This window comes from Salmo salar, unplaced genomic scaffold (genome assembly GCF_905237065.1).
Source record: "Salmo salar unplaced genomic scaffold, Ssal_v3.1, whole genome shotgun sequence".
In the NCBI taxonomy this organism is placed as follows: Eukaryota; Metazoa; Chordata; class Actinopteri; order Salmoniformes; family Salmonidae; genus Salmo; species Salmo salar.
In genome coordinates this window covers 71,380-78,783 of record NW_025547963.1, presented here as the reverse complement: position 1 = coordinate 78,783, position 7,404 = coordinate 71,380, and the positions used below count along the sequence as shown (strand labels likewise).

At 43.9% G+C, this 7,404-nt stretch overlaps 1 long non-coding RNA gene across 1 annotated transcript; it reads right to left on the bottom strand.

The window, feature by feature from the left end:
- Positions 1 to 1,085: 1,085 nt before the first annotated feature.
- On the bottom strand, positions 1,086 to 6,210 carry LOC123732531 (uncharacterized). Its single transcript, XR_006763198.1, has 3 exons — positions 6,045 to 6,210; positions 1,286 to 2,929; positions 1,086 to 1,174 (listed from the first exon to the last, which is right to left on the bottom strand). It is a non-coding gene; the product is annotated as an uncharacterized lncRNA (long non-coding RNA).
- Between the last annotated feature and the right edge of the window lie 1,194 nt (positions 6,211 to 7,404).

The following is a 7,404-nucleotide window of genomic DNA, read 5'->3' as shown; positions in this document are numbered from 1 at the left end:
CGCCCTATCGTTCATATAGCATGGATGACCCCTACGGTGGTCACCGCCCTATCGTTTCATATAGCATGGATGACCCCTACGGTGGTCACCGCCCTATCGTTCATATAGCATGGATGACCCCTACGGTGGTCACCGCCCTATCGTTCATATAGCATGGATGACCCCCTACGGTGGTCACCGCCCTATCGTTTCATATAGCATGGATGACCCCTACGGAGGTCACCGCCCTATCGCTTCATATAGCATGGATGACCCCTACGGTGGTCACCGCCCTATCGTTCATATAGCATGGATGACCCCTACGGTGGTCACCGCCCTATCGTTCATATAGCATGGATGACCCCTACGGTGGTCACCGCCCTATCGTTTCATATAGCATGGATGACCCCTACGGTGGTCACCGCCCTATCGTTCATATAGCATGGATGACCCCTACGGTGGTCACCGCCCTATCGTTCATATAGCATGGATGACCCCTACGGTGGTCACCGCCCTATCGTTCATATAGCATGGATGACCCCTACGGTGGTCACCGCCCTATCGTTCATATAGCATTGATGACCCCTACGGTGGTCACCGCCCTATCGTTTCATATAGCATGGATGACCCCTACGGTGGTCACCGCCCTATCGTTCATATAGCATTGATGACCCCTACGGTGGTCACCGCCCTATCGTTTCATATAGCATGGATGACCCCTACGGTGGTCACCGCCCTATCGTTTCATATAGCATGGATGACCCCTACGGTGGTCACCGCCCTATCGTTTCATATAGCATGGATGACCCCTACGGTGGTCACCGCCCTATCGTTTCATATAGCATGGATGACTGACTGACTGCAACAACCCTTCTTCAAACACTTTGTCAACAGTGGGTCATCTAATATCAATTCAAACACAGGAATGGACTTAGGATTGCTATAATGCTATAATGCTATTTCAATTCCTCTTGTGCCTCAAGGCCCCCCAATAACCTCCTTTACCACAGAATTTTCAAATTCAATAAATGTAATTTATTAAGGGACATGACACTGAAATATAATTTGGTGAAATGTTTTCATTACACTACTTTTGAAATGTGAAGATAAGTCACATTTTAGATTGGAGGGTCACGTCCTTTCACTTCAATTAGATGGTGGATGTGAAAGAGCTGGCCGACGGCTATGAAGGAGTCTGGAGGAGGAACAATGAGACATGACAATGGCATGTGTATGTTAAAATGATCTTTATATGAATTTTGGCATGTTTAGTGTAAAATGTGATGCTATAACAAATAAACCTTACCAGTCACAACTGTGTCAATGAATTGTTGGACGTTCCACATTGCAGATGACTTTTAAGGCGAGTCGAGAGTGATGTAGAGTAACCTTGACTTATAAATAACTACTTCATATTATTTGTAGCTCAGTAATTCAGTCACAATTCACCCTTCGATCACAGACTTGATGCTCTGGAACACGGCAATAAATGATTTCAAGCACTTATAACGAGCACCTAGACTACAGACACCTGTGTAGCACTGACAACACTTCAACTTGCACTAATGTGTGGTCAATTAGACATTAACCACCAGAAATGACTAGACACCTTGTAAATACTTGACTTAACCCTTGTGTAGTCTTAGCAGTCTGTTTACTCCCATTGTCCCAAGGGTAAAAAATGACCCACCTTCACTAAACCCTGAAAATAAAGCAGCTTAATTGAATTTTAAAGGTCAAATCTATTTTGCATGAAGAAGCAATGTGTCATTCATCAAACACTTTGTGAATATCTGGGTTTTCCAGAAAGACTGCATTTAGTCAGTGGACACCACTCATTTTTATTACAACACACCTGTCATAATTATTAACTTTACTAAAGTAGAGGTTTATTATTATTAATGCTAAAGGTACTGCATAGGTATAAACATGTTTTTTCCCCAGAGAGAGAGCACTCGTTCCCCATTCCTAACCAGGAGTTCCCATCAAATAGAAGGAATGAAGTGACACCTTGTGTAGAATGTCCTTTTAATAGAGTTGTGATAACATATTATGTCGTGGAGTAACAATACAATCCTTGTCTGCAAAAGCCAACTTTTACCTGGGGGCTTTGTAGACCCTTCAAAGGCGTTCCGATACCTGGTCCCCATGAAAAAACCCACATGTTATGACAGCTTATAGACAGTAGTAGGCAAATGAAGGGAAAAAGGTACAATAATAAGACGATGTTAATAGAAAATGACTCAAGTAAAAGTGAAAGTCACCCAGTAAAATACTAAGTAAACGTCATTGCTAAAATATACTTAAGTATCAGTGGTAAAAGTATAAATGATTTGACCTTCCATATATTAAGCAAACCAGACAGCACGATTCTCTTGTCATTTTATTTAAGAAATAACCAGGGGAACACTCCAACAATCAGACATCATTTACAAATGAAGCATGTGTTTAGTGAGTCCTCCAGATCAGAGGCAGTAGGGATGACCAGGGATGTTCTCTGTTTAGTGAGTCCTCCAGATCAGAGGCAGTAGGGATGACCAGGGATGTTCTCTGTTTAGTGAGTCCTCCAGATCAGAGGCAGTAGGGATGACCAGGGATGTTCTCTGTTTAGTGAGTCCTCCAGATCAGAGGCAGTAGGGATGACCAGGGATGTTCTCTGTTTAGTGAGTCCTCCAGATCAGAGGCAGTAGGGATGACCAGGGATGTTCTCTGTTTAGTGAGTCCTCCAGATCAGAGGCAGTAGGGATGACCAGGGATGTTCTCTGTTTAGTGAGTCCTCCAGATCAGAGGCAGTAGGGATGACCAGGGATGTTCTCTGTTTAGTGAGTCCTCCAGATCAGAGGCAGTAGGGACGACCAGGGATGTTGTCTTGATCAGTGTGTGAATTGGACCATTTTCCTGTCCGGCTTAGCATTCGAAATGAAACAAGTACGTTTGTGTGCCAGGGAAACTGTATGGAGTAAAAAATACATTATTTTATTTAGAAATGTAGTGAAGTAAAATTTTAAGTTGTAAAGAAACAGAAAGAGTAAAAGTACAGATACAAAATAACCAGATATATAAACGGAATGTAGTGGAGTAGTTTAAATACATTTTTGTTAAGTAATTTACACCACTGGACTTGAAAGGAACACCTCAATTACCTCGACGAACCGGTACCCCATGTATAGAGCCTCGCTATTTTGATTTTACTGCTGCTCTTTAAGTATTTGTTACTTTTATTTCTTATTTTTTACTTAACACAATATTTTTCTTAAAACTAAATTGTTGGTTAAGGGCTTGTAAGTCAGCATTTCACTGTAAGGTCTACACATGTAGCATTCACAACATGAAAACATGTAGTAACCTGGTGTGACATTATTGAAACTGTGCTGACACCTAGTGGACATCAAGAGGAACTACATCACACAAACTATAACCTTAAAACAGATGGGATGCTTTACATACGTTGCTCTGTTTTATTAGACACTAATATATATGTCCAATAAACAGACGTTCAAAAGTCGGAATGTAAAGTCGGAATGTAAAGCAAAAACGACTGGAAAGTTCTTCAAAAGCAGCTGTAGTGAATCAAGCATCTTTTGGTTACCTGGAATAGGTCAAAGCATATATTTTATATGTTCTAATTTATTTAATCTTTATTTAACTAGGCAAGTTGAACTAAACAACATCGACACAAGTTAGCTGATATATTTGGAAAACAGGATTAACACAGAGAGAACTTGGTAAAATACAATGTATGTTTCTGTAGTACGAGTAGGCTGGTGTATACAGTATCATCGGTAACAATTGTGTCCAAGCCACCTAGCTAATAAAATACTGGGGCTGGCAGTGATTAGTTACATTTCAACCATAGCGATTCCCTAATTGAGGCGCAACAGAGTTCACCTGGCGAATGCAGGAACCCCGGAAATAATAACTAAACCAACGAACGAGGAATGGTGGAGGCTACCAGAACGAAGAGAGACATTTTTCAGAATAAACGTGGTGGTTGAAAAACGTTATTACATTGTTCACTCTCTACCCGGTATCTCATTCTACAACTTTGTTTGCGTTGTTTGTTGGCAACCTGGCTATTCCTGTTGGAACGTTCCACAAATTATACCCCCCCTCATGTCACCCCCTATTTCACCCCCGATCTGGTCTCAGTCCTCTGATAACACACTGTCATGTCACCACCTATTACACCCCCCATCTGGTCTCAGTCCTCTGATAACACACTGTCATGTCACCACCTATTTCACCCCCCCCATCTGGTCTCAGTCCTCTGATAACACACTGTCATGTCACCACCTATTACACCCCCCCATCTGGTCTCAGTCCTCTGATAACACACTGTCATGTCACCACCTATTACACCCCCCCATCTGGTCTCAGTCCTCTGATAACACACTGTCATGTTACCACCTATTACACCCCCCATCTGGTCTCAGTCCTCTGATAACACACTGTCATGTCACCACCTATTTCACCTCCCATCTGGTCTCAGTCCTCTGATAACACACTGTCATGTCACCACCTATTTCACCCCCCATCTGGTCTCAGTCCTCTGATAACACACTGTCATGTCACCACCTATTACACCCCCATCTGGTCTCAGTCCTCTGATAACACACTGTCATGTCACCACCTATTACACCCCCATCTGGTCTCAGTCCTCTGATAACACACTGTCATGTCACCACCTATTTCACCCCCCCATCTGGTCTCAGTCCTCTGATAACACACTGTCATGTCACCACCTATTTCACCCCCCATCTGGTCTCAGTCCTCTGATAACACACTGTCATGTCACCACCTATTACACCCCCCATCTGGTCTCAGTCCTCTGATAACACACTGTCATGTCACCACCTATTACACCCCCCCATCTGGTCTCAGTCCTCTGATAACACACTGTCATGTCACCACCTATTTCACCCCCCATCTGGTCTCAGTCCACCAGCTCATCATTTGAGGTGCGACATCAAATAACAGACGTGCAATGAGGACACACTCATACACTTGATACTCGCTACTGAAGTAGAACAGGGTCGGCAGAGCTAGCTGGCTACTGAAGTAGAACAGGGTCTGCAGAGCTAGCTGGCTACTGAAGTAGAACAGGGTCTGCAGAGCTAGCTGGCTACTGAAGTAGAACAGGGTCTGCAGAGCTAGCTGGCTACTGAAGTAGAACAGGGTCTGTAGAGCTAGCTGGCTACTGAAGTAGAACAGGGTCTGCAGAGCTAGCTGGCTGGCTACTGAAGTAGAACAGGGTCTGCAGAGCTAGCTGGCTACTGAAGTAGAACAGGGTCTGCAGAGCTAGCTGGCTACTGAAGTAGAACAGGGTCAGCAGAGCTAGCTGGCTACTGAAGTAGAACAGGGTGTGCAGAGCTAGCTGGCTACTGAAGTAGAACAGGGTCTGTAGAGCTAGCTGGCTACTGAAGTAGAACAGGGTCGGCAGAGCTAGCTGGCTACTGAAGTAGAACAGGGTCTGCAGAGCTAGCTGGCTACTGAAGTAGAACAGGGTCTGCAGAGCTAGCTGGCTACTGAAGTAGAACAGGGTCTGCAGAGCTAGCTGGCTACTGTGTCATTTTTTGTAACCTTTATTTAACTAGACAAGTCAGTTAAGAACAAATTCTTATTTACAATGACGGCCTACACGGGCTAAAACCCGGACGACGCTGGGCCAATTGTGCGCCACCCTACGGGACTCCTAAACACGGCCAGATGCGATACAGCCTGGAATCGAACCAGGGTCTGTAGTGACGCACTGAAATGAATTGCCTTAGACCGCTGCACCACTCGGGAGCCACAGTTGACCATAATGTCAACATTACTAGTTAACTAGTTAACGTAACGACATGCTGACCCAGTTAACGTTAGCTACATAAACCTGCATCTGGATGATCTAAGATGATAGCAAGTTGAGAATAACACCATATAACTTCACATCGTATTGCTAACAACGTTATATCACTTCAGGTTGTATCTTTGCTAGCCAGCTTACATTTTGTTTACTAGCTAACTTAGCTAGCTCGGTAGCTGAGCTTTCTGAAGCTAGCTAAGCGATGGTGTGAACAACCCACCTTCGGATGTTGTAGAAAGACAGCAGAAGCAAAGCCAGCATAACTACAAACCATAACGAGAAATGATATCCATTTGACAAGCAATGTTACGTTTGATGCTGGTTGTTACTAGCAATTTTAGTTTCAAACACACTTTCCTTCCTCTTCCGTCTAATGACGTCCTTCCTCTTCCGTCTATTGACGTTCCAAACAATCTTCTTCTTCTGAGGTTTAACGGCGGTTGGCATCCAATTTGTTGCATTACCGCCACCTACTAGCCTGGAGTACAACTCCCTTATACTTTACTGGAAAAAGAGAAAAGATGTACTGAATAAATACCCTACCATCTAACACTATACTCACTAATTTCAAAATTAAATAGAATAAAATTAACACCCCCCTACTCCACTAATTAAATGTATTTATTCCTACCTCATGCCATCACCCTGAAAGGATGGGACATCACCACTTAACACACCCTGTTACTCTTTCTATTGTCAAGTCTCCCACACACCCAAATCCCTCTCTGCAGCTGCCACCACAACCTCTATTTCCTGAGACTTCAGATCCATCCCTGCTGTACAGTTCATAACCATTGCTATAAATGCTAAAAATCCAATCTTACTGAAACGTATTTCACATTTTGCCCTGTCCCTCTGTACTGGTATATCTCTACTACTCTCACCACTCCTCCCCTTAACCCATCTTCCTCTACTTTCTTCACTGCCTCAGCATATGACAACTTCTGCACTACTATAACCCTGGAATCCTCAACCTGCCTTTCTCGCACGGGACATTTCTGATCCCCAGCTCCATGGGCACCCCTACAATTAACACATACCACTACTTTCCCCAAGGCTACACATTCCTTTGTCTCGTGCCCTTCTGCACATTTCTCACACCTTGGACCCTCCCTCCTACACACTGCTGCCACCTGCCCATCAGCTGGACACCTGTAACATCGTAATGTATTCAGAACATACGCTCCTACAGGATAACTTATATATCCTAACTTCACCTTGTCAGGCAGAGACTCAACTTCAAAACTCAAAATATCAGACAATGACTCTTCTGTTTCCCCACTCTCCCCACCCTGTCTGCGTCGCATCAAACGACGAGCATCACATACACCGGGCCTCTTTCCCCTCAGCTGGTCAACTTTTCTATTTACTGCTACCCCAGTTATCACTCCTTTCATTGGTGCCCTTTTCTTGAGAAAGAAACAATTCACATTTCTTGCCCCCATTCATTTTACTTTGAGCACATTCTTCCTCTGCCCAACAGAAACACAAACAATTATCACTAGACCACTTCTAGTTACCCTCACCGACTCCACATGACCCAACTCTTTTCTCACCCACCGTGAAACCACAAATGGATC